The 27,581-nt window shown below is 35.2% G+C and overlaps 1 pseudogene; it reads left to right on the forward strand.

Annotated features, from left to right (window-relative positions):
* Nucleotides 1–2,986: 2,986 nt before the first annotated feature.
* On the forward strand, nucleotides 2,987–4,442 carry LOC120083871 (annotated as a pseudogene).
* The last annotated feature ends 23,139 nt before the right edge of the window (nucleotides 4,443–27,581 follow it).

Consider the following 27,581-nt stretch of genomic DNA (forward strand, 5'->3'; position numbering starts at 1 on the left):
CTAATGTTTGCGTCATACTACCCATGCGCAAATCTTGTGGCGCTCAACGCATGCCTCATGCGTTCATCTAGTCGCGCTCACATGCTCAAGCGTAACCTTGCGCCTAACACTTTACGCGCCTGCCTGCACAGTCCAACACTCGCTTTGTCGCACGGACCAATGCCCTCATCATTCTCTTGCACTTACGACCTTAGCATGCGTTGCATGGTCCAACGCATCTCAACCTATCCTTGTGCCCAGGCCAACACATCCCTTGCACGCAACTTAGTATCATTGTCTGGCCCTTCAAGCTGCTTGCTTGTTCAACCCAAGCAACTGCCTGCTTGTTCAAGATTCCATATTTAACTCAATTTGAGTAACTAATTTTTCAGGCCTTTGCTCAAGAAATTTCCTTCTACAAACTTACTTTAAAATGTCTTAGCAAGCTTACCTTAAAATTTCAGCTTATCTAGTCTCTCAACCTTTCATGATTCTCTCTTGAGTTCTCTTCCCTATGTTTCCAATGGTTCGTTTGATCCTTTCCCTTCTTCTACATCTTCTGATGATTTTAAGCTTGAACAGTCCGTGCCTATCTCTCTTGACCTTCACCAGCCTTGTGTCTCACTTGTAGAATTTGGACATGTTCATGATCCTACCTCTCCTATTCGATGCTCCACTAGGGTAAAGGCACCTTCTACTCACCTTCGAGATTTTCACTATTTTTTCTACTATCAGTTCCTTGGTTGAATCTACCTCTTTTCGTGAGGCAAATACTAATCCTCTGTGGCAGAAAGCTATGAGAGAAGAACTTCAGGCTCTTGACAAAATGCACACATGGGAATACGTTGACTTACCCCCCTCGAAAAAAACGCATTGGTTGAAAGTGGGTCTACAAGATCAAGCCTTACTCTGACGGTTCTATTAAGGTTATAAAGCTCGGTTGGTAGCAGAAGGATTTCTCAAGAGTATGGGATCGATTATAAAGAGACCTTTGCATCTGTGGCACGAATGATCAGTGTCTCTTAACAGTTGCTGCAACTAAACAGTGGCTACTTTTTCAAATGGATGTCAAGAACGCCTTCCTTAAAAAGGGTCTTATCTGAGGAAGTATATATGCAATAGCCTCCAATTATCTCTTTTCCATACCAGAAGATATGCCCCCTCCGACGAGCATTGTATAGTTTGAAGCAAGCCCCTCAAGCTTGGTTTGCAACTTTTAGTTCCACTATCATTCAACTTGGATATACGTCCAGTCTCATGACACAACACTATTTACGCAGCAGTCAACTTATGGTATTGTTCTTCTTCTCCTGTATGTTGATGATATGATTATTACTGGGGATGATCCTGGAGCTATCTGATCTACAACACTATCTTGGCAAACACTTTTAGATGAAGAATTTGGCTTCACTTATTTACTTTCTTGGACTTAAGTTATTCGTTGTCTTAAGTAAAATATGCCTTGGATCTTTTGGTGCACTCCGGTATTACTTACTCTGCTACAACTCCAACACCACTCGATCCCAGTATTCGTTTGACTTCGTTTGATGGAATTCCACTTAAGAATATCAGTCTCGATCGTCAACTTGTTGGTATTTTTTTTATTTGTCAGTCACTCGTCTTGACATTGCATATGATGTTCACATTGTTAGTCATTCATGGCTGCCCCTCAAACCATTCATTTTACTGTTTTTCTTCGTATCCTCCGTTATATCTAGGGTACTTTGGGGCATGGATTTCAGTTTTCTTCCCAGTCTTCCCTGGTTTTATCAGGCTATTCTGATGCTGATTAGGTTGGTGATCCTATTGAATGGCGTTCTACCTCCCGTTATTGTTTCTACCTCAATAATTCTCCAATTTCTTGACGCAATAATAAATAGAGTGTTGTTTCTCGTTCGAGTACGAAGTTTGAATATTGTGCTCTAGCTGATGCTAAGTCAGAACTCTTGTGGCTTCGTTGGCTTCTTACTGATATGGGAGTCCCTTAGTCGTTTGCCACTATACTTCACTGTGACAATCGTAGTGCCATCAAGATTGCTCAAAATGATGTTTTTCATGAATGCACCAAGATATTGAGAATGATTGTCACTTTGTGCATCATCATCTTCTGAGCGAAACTCTAATTTTACACTCTGTATCCACCACTGAGCAACCCGCCGACATTCTCACCAAAGCTTTGGCTCCTGGTCATTTTCTCCGAATACTTAACAAACACAAGTTGATTCCAACCTTACCACCTTGAGTTTGAGGGAGGGTGTCAATGTATATTAGGTCTCCTTATACTTAGTCTTATTTGGTGAGTCTTTAAGATATGGTTAGGCTCTATTCTTAGGGTGTTAGTATAGTAGTTCCTTGTAGAAATACACTTGAAATATACATAATCAACTTAATGAAAAGTGATGTTTATATATATGTGTGAAAAATGAAGAGATAAAAAATTGATGCCCTCAACACCGGAATTTAGAAAATTTATGTTTTCGAAGGACATCTACTACTTTCATGATACCTAAGAATCTCCAAATATCCAAACATCTTACATTACCGCAAAACAAACGCGATAATTTAGATGTCCACCCATGATAATCTTGAACTCTCATGAAATAAATGATCTGAAGGGCAATTTTTATTCAAATCTATACTTCCTAATATTTTTTGTTCTCCACTTTTTTGTAAGCAATTTTCTTCTCCATTTGTTGCACATTATGCGGTGTGGACATGCATGCATGTTTGATGTTTGTCCGAAAGAAATTTAAAAAATGAATTTTGTTAGAGTGAGTGTGAGAGAACGAGTCATCCAATGTTTAAGGAAAAACTAATCATAGGCAAACAAGCGTTTAACTTCACCACCCACTTATTTTTGACAAATTTAGTTAATTAATAATATTTGAGAGAACTTCAATCATTTTAATTTTCTCTTGGTGTATAAACAGAGTTGGATGAGTTGAAATTAGAACATTCATATCCATCTCTCTAAGTTTAGGAATTTGCAAGGAAAAAAACGGAAAGAATGGGATTGAGATCAAACTTTGTTGCATTAGTACCATTATTGTTATTGTTGGTATCTAATGCTAAAAGTCAATATAGTGGTATTTTCGATGTCACAACGTATGATGTCAAATCTAATGCAAATATCACAACAGTATGTTTTTGTATTAATTTGATAAAAAAATTTAATTTTTACAAAATATTTTTACCAAATGAAATGATTTAATTTATAGGCTTGGGCAAGTGCATGGAAGGAGGCATATGCGTCCACCACTCCAAGTAAAGTGTTGATTCGAAAAGGAAATTACCAATTAAGTCAATCTAACCTTAAAGGCCTTTGCAAAAGTTCTATTGAGGTTCAAATGGAAGGGACATTACAAACTCCGATTGATCCAAAAGGAGATGGGTTGCTCATTTTGGAATATGTTGATTAATTGATAGTGTCAGGTACTGGAGATATGCACCAAACTTCCGATGGTAAATACTTTAAATATACTAGCTTTCTATTGTTGGCCTAATATTCGTTTATAAGTTAGGAGCACATATTCTTGATCAACATATGTTTTATTTTAACATGAGGAGTAGTTTTATGTTTAATTTGTATAAAACGATTGCAGAATTTGAAGTTCAATTTCATCACTAATTCAATAGTGAAGAACATAACTTCATTGGATAGTAAGAACTTTCATATCAATCTTTTGGGCTGCAAAAATCTTACCTTTGACTATGTGACAATTACTGTATTAGAGAATAGTCCCAACATCGATGGAATTCACGTGAGTAGTTCAAAAGGGATTAACATTCTTAATACCAAAATCGGACCGAGAATGATTGTATATCTACGGGAGATAGTAACAAACAAATAGCCATTAGTGATGTTACTTGTAGACTAGGACATGAAATTAGCATTGGAAGTTTGGGCAAATATAGCAAGGAACAAACTCTGGAAGGAGTTACGGTGAAAAAATGCAATTTGATCAATACTTTAAATGGGGTTAGGATCAAGACATGGCTAGATTCCATCGACACATTCCTAGTCACTGACATGCATTTTGAAGATATTGAAATGGTTAATGTTAGCAACCCTGTCATCATAGGCCAAGAATATTGTCTATGGAACCAGTGCAATCGAAAGGTATGTATTAAAACCTATTGCTTTAAAAAGCTGCAATCTTTGAGTTATATATATTTCATTAATATTTTTTTTTAACGTTTAGGTTCCTTCGAAAATTAAGATAAGCAAAGTTAGTTTCAAGAATATAAAAGGCACTTCAGCTATTCCAGTTGCAGTCAAACTTGTTTGCAGTAAAACTGTGCCATGTGAAGGTGTGGAAGTTTCTGATATTGACCTCACTTATAGTGGAAGTCAATGACCGATCATATCTCAATGTGCAAATGTAAATCCTAACATTAGTGGAAAATAAAATCCTCGCATTTGTGCTGAACTTGCACCTATTAATGCCCCATCAACTGATTGAGAATAATCTTTTAACCTATTTGTAGTTCAGTTTTTCATAGGATTTTTATTTTACTTTTCAAAACTCCTCAAAAGGTAAGATTCATTTTAGTTTAATGCATGCGATGATCATATGCATGCTCTCAATAATTGTATTTAAATTTTTCAAAAGGGAAATAATAGCTCTCGACTCTCGCTAGAATCCTAGACTTTCTTGGTAGTTAACTACGAAGCTTCAAAGCACCAATTCTTTCTTTAAAGTTAAATTTGTATCTTCTTCGTGGATAAGGGACTCCACCAAGCTCACAATTTAGAACGTACCGTGATTTGCACTTATTCACGAACCAATTCTATTGAGGTTCACAATTTGTCTATGTTAATCTAAAATATTCTATAACATTTTATTTTAAAGAAAAATCAAAAGTGGGAACTAGGGATTTATTTTTCTTATCTTACTTCTGGAAGAAAAATAGTTAGTATATTTCGAGTTTATACATTTTTATACAGTTCACTCAATTGTCCAACCACAATTAGCTACATGACAAACCTTTTCTCATTTTGTTAATATTTTTGAGTTTTTTTTAATGTAATTAAAAGAATTAGTTGCAAAAAGATTAGTGCAATCCAAGATACACCAAATATTATTCTTCTTGAAATATGTTCTTCAATTCCACGACTGTTTTCTTTTTCTAGGCAATTCATCATACAATTGTTTTCTAAAAATGATATTTAGTTAAATTAGATTTTATTTTTGTATTTAAAATATTTAATCATAAATTTAAATTTTTTGTCAGTTATATTTCAAATTTTGAACTATATTAATAGTCAGTCCCTACTATTATGTTTTAATAACAAGGGATGAAACACAAACATAAAAATATAATTTTTTTTTTAAAAATAAAAAAATATTAACTAGTGGTTAACTAAGTAACAAGAATTTAATTAGTTATTTTTTTTTATTCCTTCTAAAGCTATGAATAGCTCATTGTGAAAATTGTAGAGTTTTTTGAATTATTTGAAACAACTCTTAGATAGTTCTCAGCTCTAAAGGAAGTACTTTTCATGTTTAGTTATGTGGCGTAATCTCAACTCTGTTGCATTATATAGTGAGAAAGTATTATTGAGCTTATTCTTCAAAAACTAAAAACTAAGAAATCGTTTGATAACTATTTAGTTTTTCAATTTTGTCTTTGAAAATTAAATTTTATATCATCTATAAGTTTGTTTAGTCATTTGTATTGGGATGTATGCTCTAAAGACTCATAGTTAATATATTATTTGAAAAAATAGTTGATTATTTTATATGTTTTTATCCATTAAAGAAAGGATTTGAGATTATTTTATGAAACTTGAATAGTGTGTGGTAGATATACAAATAGATCATGTTAAAGTAATAACCTAAATGGTCTGTAGTATATGGATAAGATTTAATGTCTTTTCCTTGTGACAGTATGGATACGACACACTTTGTAATTGCTACAAGTATTACAAACGATTTGATCCTAATTGTTCATGTGGAGACATGTGCGAGGGATTTCCTATATAAGAAATTTTTAAGACCGAACTGCAAAATGATTAATCTCTTTTTATAATATCGTTGACTAAAGAGATTAACAGTTTATAAGATGACCATAGGTAACTCAACCTCAATCCTAAGTTAGTTATGAACCCCTATATATGAGGGCAATCCCATGATTTGTATGGGTGAGAGTGGACGGACACTCACCAACTCAATAAGTCTAGCATTTTAGGGATTTGTCTGAGAAGAAAGCTAGGAACATAACTACATAAGATGGAAATCACTCCTTCTCATTAGGGTAAGTAGATGAATTGTTCCCTTAATGGTTGGTTTATGGTCTTGAACATTTAGGCTCATCCTCTCACTGGCTCGAAAGGGATTAGTTTATAGTTAGACTATAAAATGTTTGTTCATTAGAGGGGTCAGTGGCACGTAAGGAGATAGATGTAATTACGGGAATAAAATGATAATTTGACCTTGCTGTAGTTACGAGCGATTTGTGAAGGGTCGACTTATTATTCATTGGTTATATCCATAATTCAGGTATGATGGAATATTTTGCTGTGGTTGATTGTTATGCAATTATTGAGTCTGTTCAGAAAACTCGTGAGTTAGGCTATTATGATTGTTATAATATGCTACGACTTGTTATGATTTTGGACGATGCATGTTGTATGTTGTTTTGACGATGAAGCTTGGCACCCTTATCAGACTGTATTCATCCCCTGAGTATGTTCCGACGTCCTTCTGGGATTGCCACCCACAATTATGATATCGTGTCTTTCCAGAGTTACTTCCTATGAAAGCGTGCCCTCAGGTTTGCCCCTTATGCTTATGATTATGCCTATGTCGGAATGTTCATTCTATTCATGATAGGGGTACTAATCTGCACATCTAGTGGGCTTAGTAGTGAGTCGGTTATGGGGTATTATTATACTCACTCTATTTCCATGTTTTTTTCCTCTAGGTAAAGGAAAGGACAAGGTGGCGAATGACAAGTAGAATCCGTGATCGTGCCTTGGGACTTATCGCTTCCGCATATATCTTCCTCATGTTATCATGTTTTAGTTTAGAAGTTAGGCTATTAAATTACTTGTTCACTTGACTTGGTTATTTTATTTAAATAAATATTTTTCTTCTTCTTCTCATTATTATTCCTTTTAAATTGTAGCTAGGGGTACCCTGAACAAAAAAAAAAATAGTATGTTTGCCTTCTTTAAATTTTAATAATAAAAATTTATTTCATTTTTTTGGTTTTAGTTGCCTTTTTGGTGATAACATTGTTTGAGATTTATGTATGCATTTAGAAACAGTTTGATCCCCATCCTAGAAAGTCAGATCATTACATGTAGAATAATGTAATGGAGTTCGAATCTCAATTTTCATATAATGGATTTTATTATATTTTGTTAAAATATAGAATGAATTTAGGAATATTTAGTCTTTAAAATCTGAGATTTGTATTAATTAGATATCTGAATTTCACTATTTGTTTAACCCAAAAAGTTTGTGGATATACGACTAAAAAACATCATTTTATGTTTTATTAATAATCAAGAAATGATTAGTAATCAATTCAACTCTTTTTTTAAAATAATATTTGTCACATGAAAAAATTTTGCTGGGCAAATGTATGTGCAAAATATCTTTAGTACTACTAGAGTACCATCCTCTATTCACAATATAAATTTGTCTTCATAAATGTGTATGAACTCCAAATTAATTTTAATGGGTCCTACAACTATTTCTAAAATGGCACACAATAAGTGGTGATATCATGAAAAAATTTTCAATGCTGATAAGTGCTACCCAACAAAATCCAAGTTTTATTTTTCTTTTCTTCATACTGTAGGCTCCACAACTAAACAACTTTTCAAATTTCACAATTCTCTAGACTCCACAACTCCACTTCTTGCACTAAACATCCTTTTAATAGGTTTCCTAAGCTTTATCATTCAACTTTGAATTTTGTTTCTGTTGTCCCAAATAATTATATTTCTTTTGTTTGTAGGTCCAAACTACTCAGCATTAACGGTCAACTTTACTTCAAGACTCAGGGAAGACTGTATCCTTTAAGCTTCAAAACTCTTTAATAGTTTACCTGTATTCAGCTTAATCGTGTAAACGAAACTTTGAGGAACTAGACAATAGTTTAATTATGTAAACGATATTAAGAAGCATTAGACAACCATATAGACGATAGTTGTGTGGAACTAAATGATCATATAAACGACAGCTGAGGAACTAGATGATCGTATAGACGATGCAAAACAGAGCTAGACGATCATGTAAATGAAATAAGAGGAACTAAACGATCGTGTACAGATACTTAAGTAAAAGCTAGATGATCGTGGAGAAAGAAAGAAAGAACACAAGTATTTAAGTGGTTCAGCCAAATGCCTACATCCACTGTTCAAATCGGGAGGATCCCTTTTTATTACTTATTCTTTAAACTCCTTTACAGAATGAATGCCTTGCTCTCTCTTGTTCTCTTTATTCTCTCATTTGTTTTCTCTTTATACAGGCTCTTATTTTCAATGAAGAAGCTGTTGTGGTTACAACAAATATAACAAAAAGAGGCAACAACGATCAACTGACTACAACTTCTTTTGTCTTGGTTCTTTCTGTAAAAATCTCCACCTTTGTAAACATCTAGAGTACCTTTCCCTTTTTGCTTGTTGTGTTGATTTTGAGCTAACCTTTTTCAGGTAACTCGAACCCAAGGAGGTACAAGCAATGACCAAGCTTACTTTGAGGAACTGTCTTGGTTAGAATATCAGTCGCATTGTCTAAAGTATGGATTTTTACTATCTCAACTTCCTCATTCTCAATCTTCTGTCTGATAAAGTAATACTTGATGTCAATGTGCTTGATTTTGCTGTGAAACTGTTGATCTTTAGACAAGTAGATTGTGCTCTGATTGTCACAATATATTCTCACTTTTGTTTGTGTAATGCCAAAATTGTTTAGTAATCTCTTCAGCCACAAACCTTCTTTCACAGCCTTAGACAGAGTTATAAACTCAGCTTATGTTCTGGAAAGGGCCATAACAGATTGTAAACTTGCTTTCCAACTTATTAGATTGTTTCCCCATAGGAAAACATATCCAGATAGTGAGTGCCTTCTATCTAGATCCCTTGCATAATCAGCATCAACATAACAATACATTTCATCATTGGAGGGGTCATTCTGTTTTTATAATATTCGAGCTTCCTTGATGAACAAAGATACCTCAGCATCCATTTAACTACTTCCTAATGTCATTTACTAGGATTGGCAGTGTATCTACTGACCAAACTTGTAGCATGGGACAGATCAGGTCTGGTTGAAGTCATTAGATACATAAAAAATCTCACTGCTTGGGAATAGGAAACAACCTTCATATGGTTTATTTGATCTTTGTCTATACTCTTTGGACTATTTGCAGTTGAGAGTTTAAAATGAGGAGCAAGTGGAGTGCCAACAGGCTTAGCACCATCCATTTTGAACCTATGTAGTATTTTTCCACAGTATTCAGCTTGACTCACATACAATCTGTCTTGCTTTCTTTCTCTGTCAATTTTAATTCCTAGAATCCTTCTAGATTCCCCTAAGTCTTTCATGTCAAACTCTTTCTTTAGAAGGACTTTGACTTGTCCCAACTTTTCTTTGGATCTTCCAACTAGCAACATATCATCTATATAAAGGAGTAGATACACTAGTTCTTTGAAGCTTTTAGAGTTGGTATACACACACCAATCATAGGAGCTCTCTTGAATCCCATTTTAGAGATTACCTCATCAAATCTATCATACCAACACCTTGGTGACTACTTGAGCTCATAAATTGATTTGTTTAGTAAACACACCAAGTCTTCTTCTTCTTTCATCACATACCCTTGAGGTTACTACATATAGATAGTTTCATTCAACAATCCATGTAAGAAAGTTGTCTTCACATCCAATTGGTCTAACTTAAAGTCCTTTTGAACAACTAGGGAGAGGAGTAGTCTAATGGATGTGTGTTTCACCACAGAAGAAAGACCTCCGTATTATCAATCACTTCCTTTTGTGTGAACCCCTTTGTAACTAGTCTTGCCTTGAATCTAGACGTTTGTACCCCTGGAATTTCTTCTTTAAACTTGTAAATCCAATCCTCTTACATGAAATAGGTTTGTACCCTTTAGGCAAAGGTACTAGTCGTTAAGTATCATTTAGGTTGAGAGACCTCATTTCATCATTCATTGCCTCAATCCACTATTTATTATCAAGGTTATTAGTTGTTTCCTCAAAACTGGTGGGTTGATTGTTGCTTAATGAAATGGCAGCACTTAAAGTAACACTGGTAAAGTTAGATTTGAGATATCTTGCAGGGGGCACAATTGTTCTCCTAGTTTTGTCCATTGTGTTAAGGGAATAATTTTGTAAATCTCCATATGTCTCTACTTGTTCATTTGACAAAAGTTCACTTGTCTCAGTAGTTTCATCACCTTCAGTTTTTAGATTCTGAGAAGAAGTAAAATCTCCTTAATCATTTTGAGGCTCCACCTTAAACCTTGTGCTACTGGTCTTAGACATAGATGTAGATTGTTGCTCGGACATCATAAACATATCATTTTCTCTGAACACAACATCTCTACTGTTAACACATCTCTTCTTAGTAGGATGTCATAGTCTATATCCTTTCACTCCAGGTGTAAAGTCTAGAAAAATGCATTTGACAGCCCTAGGATTCAACTTACCTTGGCTTTAATGCACATACCCTACACTTCCAAACACCTTCATGTGTTCCAGCTTGGAGGCTTTCCTGTCCACCTTTCTTCTGGAGTTTTCAGCTTAATGGACTGATGTGGACACCTATTTAGAGTGAAACTGTGTAGGAAACTGCCTCTGCCCAATATTTCTCAGGAAAAAGAGCATTACACAGTTGACAGCTCATCCTTTCAAGCACTATTCTGTTTAGTCTTTCAGCAACTCCATTTTGTTGAGGTGTATACCTCACTGTTCAGTGCCTTACAATGTCATTCTCTCTATAAAACAAGTTGAACTCCTCTCCAAAAAACTCTAAACCATTGTCAGTTCTCAAATGTTTAATATGTTTAGAGGTTTGCTTTTCAATCAAGGTTTTCCGTTCTTTAAATCTTCCAAACACTTCATCTTTGGTTTTTAGAAAATAAACCCAACTCTTTCTTGAATAAGCATCAACAAAGGAAAGGAAGTACCTTGATCCACTTAGTGAAGGAGAGTGTACTGGACTCCATAGGTTAGAATGTACATATTCAAGTATCTTCTTTGAGGTATGCTATCCTTTAGGGACGCCTTGCCTTATTGCCTTGCCAAGGATGCAATGTTCACAAAATTTCAAGTTGTCTCCAACACCTTTAGGAAGAATCCTCTATTTTGAAAGAACTGCATCCCTTTCACACTAATATGATATAGCTTCTTGTGTCATAGCTCATCTTCAGTGGGTTCTTCATTTGTAGTCATCAAGGGTGAATGTGCCATTTGCACATCTTCAATGACATACAAGCCATTAACTTTAGTAGCCACCAACACTACTTTTGAGTCTTTAATTATCTCAAAGGTGCCTCCAACTTCTCTATATTCACAGCCAATGGAGTCAAACATCCCCAATGATAGGAGACTTCTCTTCAATGTAGGAAGTGTCTCACATTCTTGATCAACTTCACTGGACCATCTTGCAACTTCAAGGAAACAGACCCAATGCCAACTGCCCTGCAGGTATTGTTATTTCCAATGTAGATCAACCCTCCATCCCACTTCCTGTATGTACAAAACCACGCTTTAGATGGTGTCATATGGACTGAACAGTCAGAATTTATCACCCAATCTTGAGTCTCCACAGAATTTTGTTCACCACACTCTTTAGTTGCTGCTAAGGCATCTGAATACATAAGGGAATTTTTCCCCACAGCTGCTTCTGTTTGTTTCCTCCTTTGTTCTATTGGTTCAGCTTCCTCTTCAAGGCATAACAGTCTTTCTTCATGTGTCCAAGTTTGTGGTAAAAATGAAACTTGATTTTAGACTTGTCACCACCTTTCTGTTTGCCCTTCCCATTGCTCTTTGTTTTCCCATTTGAAAACAAACCTTCTTCTCCTTGCTGCTATTTCTTGCTCATCTAAAACTCTAGTTCTCTAACTCTTATTGCTTAAATCATTGCTTCTGTAGTGATTCTTTCTTTACCATACTTCATGGTTGTTTTGACATCTTTAAACGATTCTGGTAAAGAGTTAAGTAAGATAAAAGCCTCATTTTCTTCCCTAATGTTGTCTCTTATTGATTTGAATTCTGATGACAGTCTCTTGAATTCATTCAAAATATCAATGAGGGACTTTGCACCATCCATCTTGTATGTGAAAAATATTTCCCTCGAGAAAGCTTTATTAGGAAAATCTTTGTTGAGATAAATCTTGTTTAATTTGTTCTAGAGATCATAAGCAGTAGGCTGGTCAACTATCTGCCTTAAAACACTATCTATAACATTCAAGACAATAGTTCCATAGGCATTTACCTCTATTGTCTCTTATTTGCATCTGTGAGTGTTGCAGGGTATTTTGTTGGGTCTGTGATGGCCAAAAGTGCCTTCTACTGTCCCAAAGCTACCTTGATCTTTGCTTTCCATAATCCAAAGTCTGGCTTTCTATCAAACTTCTCGATTTCATACCTGGTTGTAGCCATACTTGAACTTCAAGATTGACTTGTCTGAATCTTTGTATGCAAGAATTCAAATATTAGATCTGTCTTGAGTTGTTCTCTGAGCTCTGATACGACTTGTTGCCCCAAATAACTATATTTCTCTTGTTTACAGGTCCAAACTACTCAGCATTAGCAGTTAACTTCACTTCAAGACTCGGGAAAGACTGTATCCTTTAAGCTTCAAAACTCTTCAATCGTTTACCTAATTGTAGCTTAATCGTGTAGACGAAGCTCTAAGGAACTAGACGATAGTTCAATTATGTAAACGATATTAAGAAGCACTAGAAGATTGTGTAGACGATAGTTGTGTGGAACTAAACGATCGTATAGACGATAGTTGAGGAACTAGACGATCGTATAGACGATGCAAAATGGATCTAGGTGATTGTATAAATGATGCAAGAGGAACTAAACGATCATGTATACAATACTTAAGTAAAAGCTAGACGATCGTAGAGAAAGAAAGAAAGAACACAAGTATTTAAGTGGTTTAACCAAAGGCCTACGTCCATTGTGCAAATCGGGAGGGTCTCTTTTTATTACTTCTTCTTTAAACTTCTTTACAGAATGAATGTCTCGCTCTCTCTAGTTCTCTTTATTCTCTCATTCGTTTTTTCTTTATATAGGCTCTCATTTTCAACGAAGAAGCTTTGGTGGTTACAACAAACATAACAGAAAGAGGCGACAATGATCAACTGATTGCAACTTCTTTTGTCTCAGTTCTTTATGTAACAGTTTCTTATACATCTCTAACAAATTTTATTTTATTTTTAAAATTAATTGATTTACTATACATAAGTTGAATTTTATATCTATTAGAACACTAAACTTGGTTTTAAAAAGTTTCAAATTTTGAAGAGATTAAATTTGTGAATCGGCCAAAATAAAAGTCCAATGAAAAATAGTAAGGGGATAACCTGAATGGAATATTGGAATAGGTGAGGAGAGTGGAAGGAGGCACCACTAGAGTAGTCATATTGAGTTGGTAAAATGAATAAAGATCATAACGAACATAACAACTAGGAAAAAAAAAACTCTCCCACCAATTTGATTTCCACAACAACGTTGAATACCTGTAATATCTCGTGTCAAGTAATCATGGCAATTCGTATTCGACAAATCCACAGTGCACCGAACCAAAGCATAAACCGTTGTATTTGATAAGAAAATTTCCATTTCCCCCACGGCCAAAGAGGCCTAGGTTGCTATGGCCGTCAACATGGCCATCACTAATTTGTTGATTAGACATTAAAATCCATAACAAAGATATGTTGTATGCTCACGTAGGTTAACCACCTGTTTTAATAAATTAAAATAGGCCGACATCTTGTAAATGTGGTTACAAACTGAACCGGTAGATAATCATGTCTAAGACTAGAGGTACTTAAGTTAACGGTCTACCGAACACCTCCTACCTTGGGATTATGGCCGAATAATTGAGCGTTGTTAACGGTTTTATAAGCATACATGAGCGGTGTGAGGTAATAAAATGGTTTATCACCTAGAAATTGTTGGTTAAAATCCATTTATAAGCATTATACTTGGATAAATCACATAGACTTAGGGTTGTTTAATTAGCCGAATAAACCTAAGTATAAATATACCCAATTTATTAGTAGAACACTTAAGTGGGAGTTTAATAACTTATATGATAAAGTTATTAGAATACTTCAGTGGGAGATTAATAACATATACGATACGTCATTTCTAGCTCTCACATCCCTGGAAGTTCACGATCAAGATTTAAGCGATACTTCGTGTCACCCTGGGAGTGACCTCCATCCGGAAAGTATTTGCATAAATCAAGATTCAAGTGAATAAGGAGAAGTCGTTCAAATAAATATCAAGTAAATGATACATTTGATTTCAACTTTCACGGTCCCACAAAGTTCGTACAGTGAGATTCATATGATGCTTCGTGTCACCTTGGGAGTGACCTCCATTCAGAAAGTGTTTGTATGAGTCAAGACAGAGCTGAATAGGGGAAGTGGTTCATAGTAAGTGGGTGAAGGATATGTGTCAACGTGTCCTGCGGTCTCTTCCGTTAGTTTAGACTGTGAGATTTCTATGTTACGCCTATTGATTTGCTTTAGGTAGCCCTTGCTAGTCATTTAAACGGCAGTTATCCCCTCGGAGGGTTGTAACGTAGGATTTGAAACAAATCAAACTCTAGAAATAGATAGGATTTCTTAGGTCCATTCCCAACCTTGACTCTCCATTTCGGTAGCATCATTGGGGCCGACCTCTGATTTCTGAAAACGGAGGGTTATACTTACAGAATTACTAAAGAGTTAGTAATTTCTGACTGAAAACAATAACTACATGACTATAGGAATGAGACTTATTTTGGAGATAGTATTTGGTCAAAATTATTTTTCTTTAGTGAAGGAGTATTTGACTGCCCCTCGGTAGCATTTATTCTGACTCACTATAGTGTCATTGCAAATAAATAATGGTTATGGGTATATTATTACTTGCTTTGCTAAAACTTGATTTTGGATTTATGTGCAATTTTACTAAATTAGAATTTGTTTAAAATTCTCAGCATGTCGAATTCTTCTAGAATACTCATTTCCAGAATAGTTAACGGTAAAATCAATTTAACGTACAAATTACTAGCAGTTGATAATTTTAAAAGAGTCTTAATAGAGAATTGTCCTCGATCTCCCAACTCATCTAAAGTTTTGAACTCAATAGATGAGAAAATAAAATTCAAACAACAAGATAAATATGATCTACTTGTTATCGAAGCATGTTTAGTGGAAAACAATAAAACTTGGATAATTGATTCAGGTACCGCTAATCATATTTGTACTTTCTCATAGGAAAGAAGTTCCTAGAGACAGTTGACAGAAGGCGAAGCAATATTTAAGGTAGGGATCGGGGAGGTTGTTTCAGCTAAAGCAATGGAAGATTTAAAGTTATTTATAGGAGATAAATACATTTTACTTAAAAATGTTTATTACATTCTTTCTATGAAAAGGAATTTGATATCTATCTCTTGTTTGCTGGAATAAAACTATAAAGTATCTTTTGAAAAAGATGAAGTGTTCATTACTTCGAAGAATATCAAAATTTCTACTGCCAAATTAAAAAATAACTTGTATTTGTTCAAACCGACTGAGGTAAAGGCCATTTTGAACATAGAGATGTTTAAAATAGTTGAAACTCGTAATAAGAAAAGGAAAGTCTCTCCAAACAACTATCTTTGGCACTTGAGATTGGGTCACATAAATCTCAACAGGATTGAGAGATTAGTTAAGAATGATCATCTAAATAAGTTAGAAGATAATTCATTATTGCCATGTGAATCTTGTCTCGAGGGTAAAATGACTAAAAGATCTTTTTCTGGAAAAGGTTTTAGAGCCAAAGAACCCTTAGAGCTAGTACATTCAGACCTTTGTGGTCCTATGAATGTTAGAGCTAGAGGAGGCTATGAATATTTCATCAACTTCATTGATGACTATTCAAGGTATGGGCATATTTACCTAATCCACCAAAAGTCCGAAACATTTGAAAAGTTCAAAGAGTTTAAGGTTGAGGTTGAGAACCAATTAGATAAAAAGATTAAAACACTTCAATCAGATTGAGGTGGTGAGTATATGGACTTAGAATTCCATAACTATTTAACAGAACATGGAATCCAGTCTCAACTCACGGCCCCTGGCTGTAACGACCTGACCCCCTAGGACTTAAATTAGGCCGTTACTAAATATATATATGCATGGAACTCAAACGACACTCTGTTATGGCGAAATAAATGCTAATTAAATAAGGTAAATTCAAAGACTTTCATTAATTTTCAAATATTAAAACAATAGTAGGGTACCCATAAATCATAAAAGATAATAAATAAGTTTGAAAAACAATTATTAAAAATAAGTTTTAAACTTCAAAACTAAAAGTTAAAAGAAACATGAAAAGAACTGTAAATCTCATGAGCGGAAGCGTAAAAACTAGTCCCAGTGGCTCGATCACGAATTCCGCTTGTCCATCGTCGGTGCATCTCTACCCTTACCTAAAACAACAATATGAAGAAGAATAAATATGAAATACTCAGTAAGTAACCCCACTACTGGGAGCAGACTAGGCATCTATGTGCTCTAGATACCCACCTTTGGTGAAACATATAAACTGCTCTAGTCCTCATGGGATAGATATACACATGAAACAAAAAGGAGACTGAGTCCTATCTTACCGTAGTTAAGTATGCCCACTATCTTTGGTGAATCCCGAAGGAGACACAAACTGGTGAATCCCAAAGGAGACACAAACTGGTGAATCCCGAAGGAGACACAAACTGGTGAATCCCGAAGGAAACGCAAAATCTAATGGGCATTTAACTAATAAGTAAGGACATTTGCACAGTCTCAACATCATAATCATCACTGTACGAATCTATGACATACATATAAACCTTAACATCATGGCTCTACAACATACACATATACCTCAACATCATGGTTCTATAACATACATGTATACCTCAACATCATCAGATCAAATACAACCATGGAAGCACATACCATCTCATACTAGCATTCGTGTCTATGTGCATAAATAAATAATTCGGATCTTGTAACAGAATATACTTTAATCATGTTATACTATCAATCTTTCATGCTATCATTCTGCCATAACCATCATTTAACATGCTAGCATACATCTAATATCTGGCCCGTAGGCAGTTCCAGTAATAAGATTACTTACCTTGATATTAGGTCGAACCAAAAAGCAATTGAATCTTTGTGAAATTCTTGAATCCTTAATCAAGCCTAAACATAAACCAAGCTTTAAAATTAATAGTTAAGGCCAAATTCCAAACACCCAAATATTACAAAATATTTTGAGATAACCTTACCTAAGACGTGGTCCAATTCGAATTCACCTTTCAAACCTCCAATTTTAAGTCCAAATAATTAGCAAACCAAACTCTTCTTCATCTTGAATGAAATTCTTGAATTAACCCCCTAATCATAATTTGAAATTAGGCTTACATGATTAAAGCTTGAATCAAATACATACTTCACTACCAATGTCTCAAATAAATTATCCATATGTAGCTTCATTAAAAATCACTTCCAAATGACTTTACGAAAATTAATCCACAAGAGGACAATCAAAGCATAAAACTTACCAAAACTCGCTAAAACAAACTCCAACTTCACTGAACAACACCTCAATACCTTCACAAACTTGAATCCAAAGTTGAAACATAATAGGTATCAACCAATTGATGCCAAAAATAAATGAGTATTCAAGAATCAACCGAAAACAAACCCAAACGGTAGAAATCTTACCCAAATCGATAGATCTAGTGACGGCAAAAGAAAACGACACTTGAGCAATGGTGGACGGAGGTCATGAATAAGAAACTGACACGTTAGCATTGGGCGGCGTCGGATGGGCTCACGAACAATTCAAAAGAAAATTAATTCCTGTCATTAATTTTCAATTTGAATTTCAAATTGAATAATTTCACACCAACAATTAAATTCCCGCACTTATACTTGAAGTTCAAAATTCCAAAAATGCCCTCCAACTAATAACAATTACTGAAATTCCAAAATAATAAAGTTACTAAAATTACATTATTACTAAAAAAATGTGTGAGGTGTTACACTGGCACACCTTAGCAAAACAGTGTGGCAGAAAGGAGAAATAGAACCTTGTTGGATATGGTTCGTTCCAGGATGAGTTATGCTCAGTTACCAAATTCTTTTTAGGGACACGCAGTTGAAACTGCAGTGTACATTTTGAACATGGTTCCCTCGAAAAGTGATTCTAAAACACCTTACGAGCTCTGGAGAGGACATAAAGAAAGTTTACATCACTCCAAAATTTGGGGTTGCCCAGCACATGTGTTGGTGCAAAATCCTAAAAAGTTGGAACGTCATTCAAAAGTATGCTTATTTGTAGGCTACCCTAAAGAAATGAAAGGTGGTAACTTTTACGATCCTTAGGAAGACAAAGTGTTTGTTTCGAAAAATGCAACTTTCTTGGAGGAGGACCACATGAAGAATCATCAACCTCACAGTAAGCTAGTAATAGAAGAAATGTCTAGAGAAAGGATAAATGCATCAACAAGAGTTGTTGACAGAGCTGGTCCATCAATAAGAGTTATTAATGAAACTGGTACTTCACATCCTTCTCAAGAGTTGAGAATGCCTTGTCGTATTGGAAGGGTTGTTCAATAGCCTGATCGGTAAATGGGTTTAACTGAATCTCTAATCATCATAGCAGATGATGGCTTAGATGATCCATTGACTTTCAAACGAGCAATGAATGATGTGGACAAAGACCAATGGATTAAAGCCATGGACCTTGAAATGGAGTCTAATGTACTTCAATTCTGTCTGGGATCTTGTAGATCAACCTGAAGGGGTAAAACCCATCGATTGCAAATGGTTCTACAAGAGAAAACAAGACCAAGCTAGTAAGGTACAGACCTACAAAGCAAGACTTGTGGCAAAAGGTTTTACCCAAAGAGTGCGGGTAGACTATAAAGAAACCTTCTCTCCGGTTGCCATGATAAAGTCAATAAGAATACTCTTGTCTATTGCTTCATTTTATGATTATGAAATATGGCAAATGGATGTCAAGATGGTGCTTGATTTTATGATGTAGAATTATGGATGATATGTGGTGATGAGACTGTGTTGAGTACTCAAGTTTCCTCAGCGAAATCCAAGTATAAACCCCACTGAGTTTCCTGGTAAGTCCAAGGTTGAACTCAAGGACTTGGGAAAGTAGGTTGCATTGGTAATTCTTAGGAAAACTTTGCGGTAACCAAATAAATAAATAGTTGATGAGGTTGTTGTTTACATTAACGAAAAATAAACAAATGCAGCAGAGTTTGAAAAAGAGTTGATAAAACTGAAGATGTGATGAGTATGCGGTGAACGGGTTGAGAAAAGTTTCGGCTAACACTTCCTAGGATGCCTTCATGCTATGCGATCATGCAACGTGCATACAATAGTAAATCACCTTTCGATGCGAATGCCACGGCTTCTAAGGCTAGAACGCATGCGATATATGCGATAATTCTATAGGACCTACACATAAGCCTCTATTATTATTTATGCGATGACAAAATGACACACATACACAAATAAGGCGACCACATAATATCATTCCTATCTCTAGGATGCATGTGATGCAGGTTGGCAAACAAGGCTTATCTCTAAGTCCCTATCTCTTGTTTATACAATTCTAATCTTGCTCTCTCGAGTCTTAGGTTCTTTCTTTAGACTTTCTCTCGAGTAGCTCTAAAGAGATATTTGGCACGGCATAACACAAGATAATCGCAAGTAATGAACTTCCTAGGTCATGTTAGCTTAGTTCTTCTCAACCCATTCAACTAGTTTAGCTACTCATGCATACTAAGAGAATGAACAAATGTAGAATAAAAACTTCTATTGTATAAATTTAAAGATGAAGTACAAAACAACAATGCAAGAATAGAACAAAGAGCCTGGTAGCAATCTCTTGCTTCCCAGGCTTTTACACTATCTTTCTACTCGTGTTCAAAAGATGACTCTCTCGCGAGAGTCAGCCCACTCTCTGCTTCTATGCCTCAAGGTTCTCTCTCGAGTTGCCCTGAGCGATCTCCAGCGTCATTACTCTTCTCTTGCACCGCCTTAAAATGAAAGGAAAACTATGAACAAAGACGTGCGATCCGAACTTATGAATTTTCGAACCGATTTTCTAAAGGTTGCCCTCAATATTTACAGAGCTCCTGGGATGAAAGGCGGCTTCTCTCTCATGATTGCACAGATAGGATGGCTTTAATTCCCTGACTGATGCGCCGAATATGTGTCCCAAAAGCTGAATGTACTTGTTATCGTTAATGACTGTCAACTTAATTCGGATTCGACTATCATCAGCTTTCTGTCCCATCGCGATTAATTATGCCTTTCACCTAGATGCGCCCACCAAGTTGCGAAAATCCTTCTTGAGCGAATGTTTACAAACACAATCACCATAAAGCCTTGCGGTGATGTTGCACTCGACCAATGTTTTCGTATGATCGCAATTTCCGCCTTGCGTCAACGCATAATCTACATAAAAATACAAAAATCAACTGTTCCTATGCGATGAACGCATGCGACCGCAATGTAATAAACTTAATGTTTTTTGGACGTAATCTAACACATTTTATCAACGCAAGCCAACATTTTTTAAGAAATTAACATTATGATAACGTGCATTTATGCCTGTTATCACAAGATAGCCTTTCTGAATGGCTATCTTGAAGAGAGTATCCACATGTCTCAAACCGAAGGGTTTATTGAACAAAGTCAAGAGAAAAAAGTTTGTAAGCTTAATCGATCCATTTATGGGTTGAAACAACCATCTAGATTCTAGAATATGAGATTTGACACTGCGATCAAATTTTGTGGCTTTGAACAAAATGTTAACGAACCTTGTCTTTACAAGAAAATCGTTAATAAAACTGTCGCTTTTCTGGTTTTGTATGTTGATGATATTCTACTCATTGGAAATGAAGTAGAATTTCTAATGCACGTTAAGAGATGGCTGGCTACGCAATTCCAAAGGAATGATTTGGGAGAAGCACAATATATTCTTGGTATCCAAATAGTTCGAAATCACAAGAATAGAACTTTAGCATTATCTCAAGCATCTTATATAGACAAAATATTGTCTAGATATAAAATGCAAAATTCAAGAAAGGAACATTGCCTTTCAGCCATAAAATTCATCTATCTAAGGAACAAAGTCCTAAGACACCTCAAGATGTTAAGGTTATGAAAAGAATTCCATATGCATCAGTAGTAGAGAGTTTAATGTATGCCATGTTGTGTACTCGTCCTGACATATGCTATGCCCTTGGAATAGTCAATAGGTTTTAGTCCAATCCTGGATATGATCATTGGACTGCCGTTAAGAACATTCTCAAGTATGTTCGAAGAATGAGAAATTACATGCTCGTGTATGGTGCTAAGGATCTGATCCTTATAGGATACACTAAGTCTGACTTCCAGATCGAAATAGATTCGAGGAAATCAACTTTAGGGTTAGTATTCACTCTAAATGGAGGAGGCTGTGGTGTAGAGAAGTATCAAGCAAATTTGTGTTGTTGACTCCACAATAGAAGCTGAGTATGTAGCTGCAAGTGAAGAAGCAAAAGAAGCAGTATGGCTCAGAAAGTTCCTAACTGATTTGGAAGTGGTTCCAAATATGCAACTGCAAGTCACCCTGTATTATGATAACTGTGGAGCAGTTGCAAATTCAAAGGAACCTCGAAACCATAAATGTGGAAAGCACGTCAATCAGAAGTACCATATCATCAGGGAGATTGTACACAGAGGAGATGTGATCGTCACACAGATAACCTCACAAGACAACTTAGCTGATCCATTTACAAAGGCCTTCTAGGCTAAAGGTTTCGAAGGTCACCTAGTAGGACTAGGTATACAAGATACTTATCACTATAGCAAGTGAGAGAATTTATAGGTATCTGTTGCCCTAGTTTATTGTATTTATACCTTTTATTCTCTCATTGTAACACAACATTGTATATATTTGTATATAGTGATCCACAAGAATTTCAGTCTAAGTGGAAATATTGTTGGGTTATGTGTCCTAAAACTCACCGTTTGTAAACTTAAACACATTATATTATCAATAAAGATGTTATTCAACATTTCTTCAATAAAGTTGTTATTGAATCTTTAAATTGCATTCATAAAGTCTAAATCCAATAAATTAAGATCCATGACTATTACATGAATACTTGAACTTTATGTAGAGACATAAAGATGGATCAAGTTCGAGCAAATAGCCAAAATGATCTATAGTATTCGAATAAGGTTGGGTGGCTTATTCTGGTAACACTATTAGATGCGGCCTACTCTGTTGCGGTTACAAGTTGTTGTAAAGGTGCTACAAATGAAGTAATTCTGATTCGGTCATGTAATGACATGAGGAGCGGGGGCATCCTATGCAATGAGTTTTCATGAGATCAGACCCAGGAATAAGTTACTATTACTTTATAAAGTTGTTTATTGTTTAAGACTGACTATTTCGCTTAGATGACCTAGGTAACTCGATCTTAATCCTAAGCTAACTATGAACTCCTATTTATTCGAGATTATCCTTAGATTTGTATAGGTGGGGCTTGGCTTAATAGCTCAATAAGCCTCTCATTTTAGGAGTAAAACTGGGTAGATAGCTAGGGACATAGGGTGCAATAAGGAATTCATGCCTACCCGATTTAGGGATAGGAGAAAGGTTGTTCTCTTAAGTTCTGAATCCAAGTATTGAACAAGGGGATTCACCCTCTTATTGGCTCGACAAGGATTCGGTTTAGTGATTGGATCATAATCCTATTGTTCATTAGAAGATTAGTAGGAACTTAAGGAACAATATGTAATATCCAGGGTAAAACAACATATTGACCTAGCCGTTATTATGAACAACCTTTGAAGCGTTGACTTATTGGTTATGGTTAAATCATGTGGATACAAATATATCTATAGTGAGGAGAGTGCAACTATCAAGCTATAGTGGTGTGACTTGATAGTTAACGAATACTTATTAATTCGGTCTAAAGAGTTTTAGCCAATTAATCTTAAATCGTTGGAGGTCATGATCTGTAGGTCCATAAGGTCCCACTACTAGCTTGTAAAACATGAACACCTTGAATTAATAAATTGAGTGAATTTGGAATGATGTGAATTTGAATTGATCAAATTGAATTTCAATTTGAAAAATTTTCAAATTGAAATTAGGGTTTGAGTTTGAATAGTTCAAATTCAAATTAAGGTTTGTATAATTATATTCGATATAATTAACGTTTAATATATTGAAATTAAAAGAAACTGGAGAGATTATAATATTTAAATATTGATTTAAATATAAATTACATGAATAAGATTCATGTTTAAAATTTGGTATGTGATTAATTTAATATTTGATATTAAATTAGTTAATTAACTAAAAGTCAAATTAATTTCCATTTTAATTTAATTTAAGAAATTGAATTTTGGTATTTTAGATTTAATTATTTATGAATTAATTAAATCAAATGTTAATTAATTATTTGAATTAATTGAAATTAAAGAAATACGGGATTTGAAGTGGAAATTTCCCACTTTCCTCTAAGTAGGAGGTGTTCTTTCTACAAACACACACATTTCCCACTTGGAATCTTAAACTAGCTTCGGCCATTAATGGCTGATGGAGTGCTTGCATGCTGAAGATTAATACAAACCTCAGAATTGAAGAAGAAGATAAAAGATTGGAGCTGGGGAAATTAGTTTCTAGGAGTTCATCATCATCTTCCTCTGAAACCCAGAAAAACCTTCACAAACTCACTCAAATTCGAGTTCCATCACTCAAATTCAAGGTTGAGAATAATAGAGAAGATCTCTTGATGGTTCACTGACGATTTGAAGCTGAATTCACGTGAAGAGCAACTTGGATTTGGGAGATTTCCTCAAATGTATGTTTAAATTGAAACCCTTTTGATTTTTCTGTAAAAGCATGCTTTAGAACTCAAATTAAATGTAATTAGAGTACTTATTGATTCTGTTTGCTTCCATTGCATGTTAGTATATCCCTTCAGTATGTTGTTTTGACAGTGAAGGTTAACACCCCTATCAGACTATATGCATCCCCTTAGTATGTTTCGGCATCCTTCTGGGATCACCACCCACGATTATGTTATCATGTCTCTTCGAAGTCACTTCCTATGAAAACGTACCCTCAGGTTTTTCCCTTATGCTTATGATTATGTCTATGTTGGAATGCTCATTTTAGTCGTGATAGGGGTACTAATCTGCACACTTAGTCGGCCCAATAGCGGGTCGCTTACGGGGTATTTTTATACTCACTCTATTTCCAGATTTTTTTTGCTTTAGGTAAATGAAAGGATAAAGTGGCGAATGATAAGAAGAATCCGTGACTAGACCTTGGAACTTATCGTTTCCGCATATGTTTTCCTCATGCTACCATATTTTAGTTTAGAAGCTAGCTATTAAATCACTTGTTCACTTGATTTGGTTATTTATTTAAATCAATATTATTATTATTATTCTTAATATTATTCCTTTTATATTTTAGCTAGGGGTACACCAAACAAAAAAAAAAAAATAGTATGTTTGCCTTCTTTAAATTTTTACAACAAAAATTTATTTCATTCTTTTGTTTTTGGTGGCCTTTTTGGTGAAAACATTGTTTAAGATTTATGCATGCATTTAGTAGTAGTTTGATCCCCATCCGAGAAAGTCGGGTCGTTACATGTAGAATAATGCAATGGAGTTCGAATCTCAATTTTCATATAATGGATTTTATTATATTTTGTTAAAATATAGATAAAATTTAGGAATATTTGGTCTTTAAAATTTGAGATTTGTGTTAATTAGATATCTTAATTTCACTCTTTGTTTAACCCAAAAAGTTTGTAAATATGTAGATATACGACTAAGAAACATCAATTTCATGTTTTATTAACACTTAGGCAATGATTAGTAATCAATTCAACTCTTTTTTAAATAATATTTGTCACATGACAAAATTTTGCTGGGCAAGTGTATGTGCAAAATATTTTTAGTACTGCTAGAGTACCATCCTCTATTGACAATATAAATTTGTCTTCATAAATGTGTATGAACTCCAAATTAATATCAATGGGTCCTACACTATTTCTAAAAGTGGCACACAATAACGGGTGGTAATATGAAAAAATTTTCAACGTCAATAGGTGCTACCCAAGAAAATCCAAGTTTTATTTTTCTTTTCTTCATACTGTAGGCTACTTAACTAAACAACTTTTCAAATTTCACAGTTCTCTAGACTCCACAACTCCACTTCTTGCACTAAACATCCTTTTAATAGGTTTCCTAAGCTTTATCATTCAACTTTGAATTTTCTTTCTTATACATCTCTAACAAATTTAAAATTTTTAAAAAATAATTTATTTATCATACATAGGCCTTTGAATTTTATATCTATTAGAACACTAATATTGGTTTTAAAGAGTTTCAAAATTTGAACGGATTAAATTTGTGAATCAACCAAAAAAAGGTCCAATGAAAAATAGGAAGGGGATAACCTGATGGAGTATTGGAATTGGGGAGGAGAGTGAAAGGAGGCACTACTAGAGTAGTCATATTGAGTTGGTAAAACGTAACGAACATAACAACTCGGAAACAAAACTCTCCACCAATTTGATTTCCACAACAATGTTGAGTACCCCTAAGAGCTTGCGTTAAGCAATCATGGCAATTCGTATTCGACAAATCCGCAGTGTATTGAACCAAAGCATAAACCATTGTATTTGATAAGAAAATTGCCATTTCCCCCACAGCCAAAGAGGCCTTAGCTGCTATGGCCGTCAACGTGGCCATCACTAATTCGTTGAAGCGAGGCCTATCAATGATGCCTATATCATTGTGATTCTCCAAGTCGTAATTTGGCTCAGTTGACACTATTGAAAATAAAAATTGGTCGGAATAATGCAGAATTTTTTTTTTTTTTTTTTTTAATATTGTGATTAGGAAAACAATTTAGGAAAATATAGTGGTTCTAAAATTATTTAAAAATCTATGGTTGTTTTGGAGTTTTCGAGGCGGGGATTTTCTTTAAAATATTTTATTGAAGGTTCAACCCTCGACCTGTCAAAAATTAAAGAAGAGATTGAGGGTTTGACCCTCGACCTAAAGGAAATTGAGAAGAGAATGAGGGTTCCAACCTTTGACTTGTCGAAAATTGAAGAAGAGGTTAAGGGGAGAGGAGAAAATTTGAAGAAGAGGTCAAGGGTTCAACCCTCAACCTCTGGAAAATTAAAGAACAATCCCTCGACCTAAAGGAAATTAAAGAATCGTTTAGTAATTATTCACGATCGCACAAAATCGTTTAGTAAAATTACTATGCAATTGTTTAGTAATTCTTTATTAACGTAACAATAGGTGTAAACTTCCGAAAAGAACAAGTGAACGATGAACAACTTCTTTATTAAACGATAGGAATCAAACAACATTAATCGGTCCCTTACGAGACGCTAAACGATCATTTACAATCTCTCCACAATCGCTCAATATGACTAAACAATGGCTTAATAAATCTTTTGCGATCGGCCACAAACTCCAATACGATCGCTTAACTTTATAATTACACGATCGCCTTCTCAGAACCTATACGATCGCATACTTTTTACTATATGATCGTATACCAAGTGTTACACGATCGCTGAGCTTTACTACACGATCGCCGAGTGGAAGTAGACATGAGCGGCACCTGCGATGGCCTCTCCACGACAACGTATTCTATACTCCCACTCTCGGTAGCTCTCTTTCCTCATTACACGATCGCCTACAAACTCCTACACGATCGCTTAGCTATTACAATTAGACGATCGTCTTCTCAAAACCTATACGATCACCTACCTTTTACTATACGATCGTATACCAAGTGTTACACGATCGCTGAGCTTTACTACACGATCGCCGAGTGGAAGTAGACATGAGCGGCACCTGCGATGGCCTCTCCACGACAACGTATTCTATACTCCCACTCTCGGTAGCTCTCTTTCCTCATTACACGATCGCCTACAAACTCCTACACGATCGCTTAGCTATTACAATTAGATGATCGCCTTCTCAAAACCTATATGGTCGCCTGCCTTTTACTATACGATCGTGTACCAAGTGCTACATGATCGCTATGCTTTACTACAAGATCGCTGAGCTATACTACACGATCGCCTAGTGGAAGTACACGATGAGTGGTACGCTGCGATGGCCTCTCGAGAGCTCTCTTTCCTCACTACACAATCGCCCACAAACTCCTACACGATCGCTTAGCTATTACAATTAGACAACTGCCTTCTCAAAACCTATACGATCGCCTACCTTTTACTATACGATCGTATACCAAATGCTACACGATCGCTAAGCTTTATTACATGATCGCATAGCTGAAG

Source organism: Benincasa hispida, chromosome 8, assembly GCF_009727055.1.
Source record: "Benincasa hispida cultivar B227 chromosome 8, ASM972705v1, whole genome shotgun sequence".
NCBI lineage: Eukaryota > Viridiplantae > Streptophyta > Magnoliopsida > Cucurbitales > Cucurbitaceae > Benincasa > Benincasa hispida.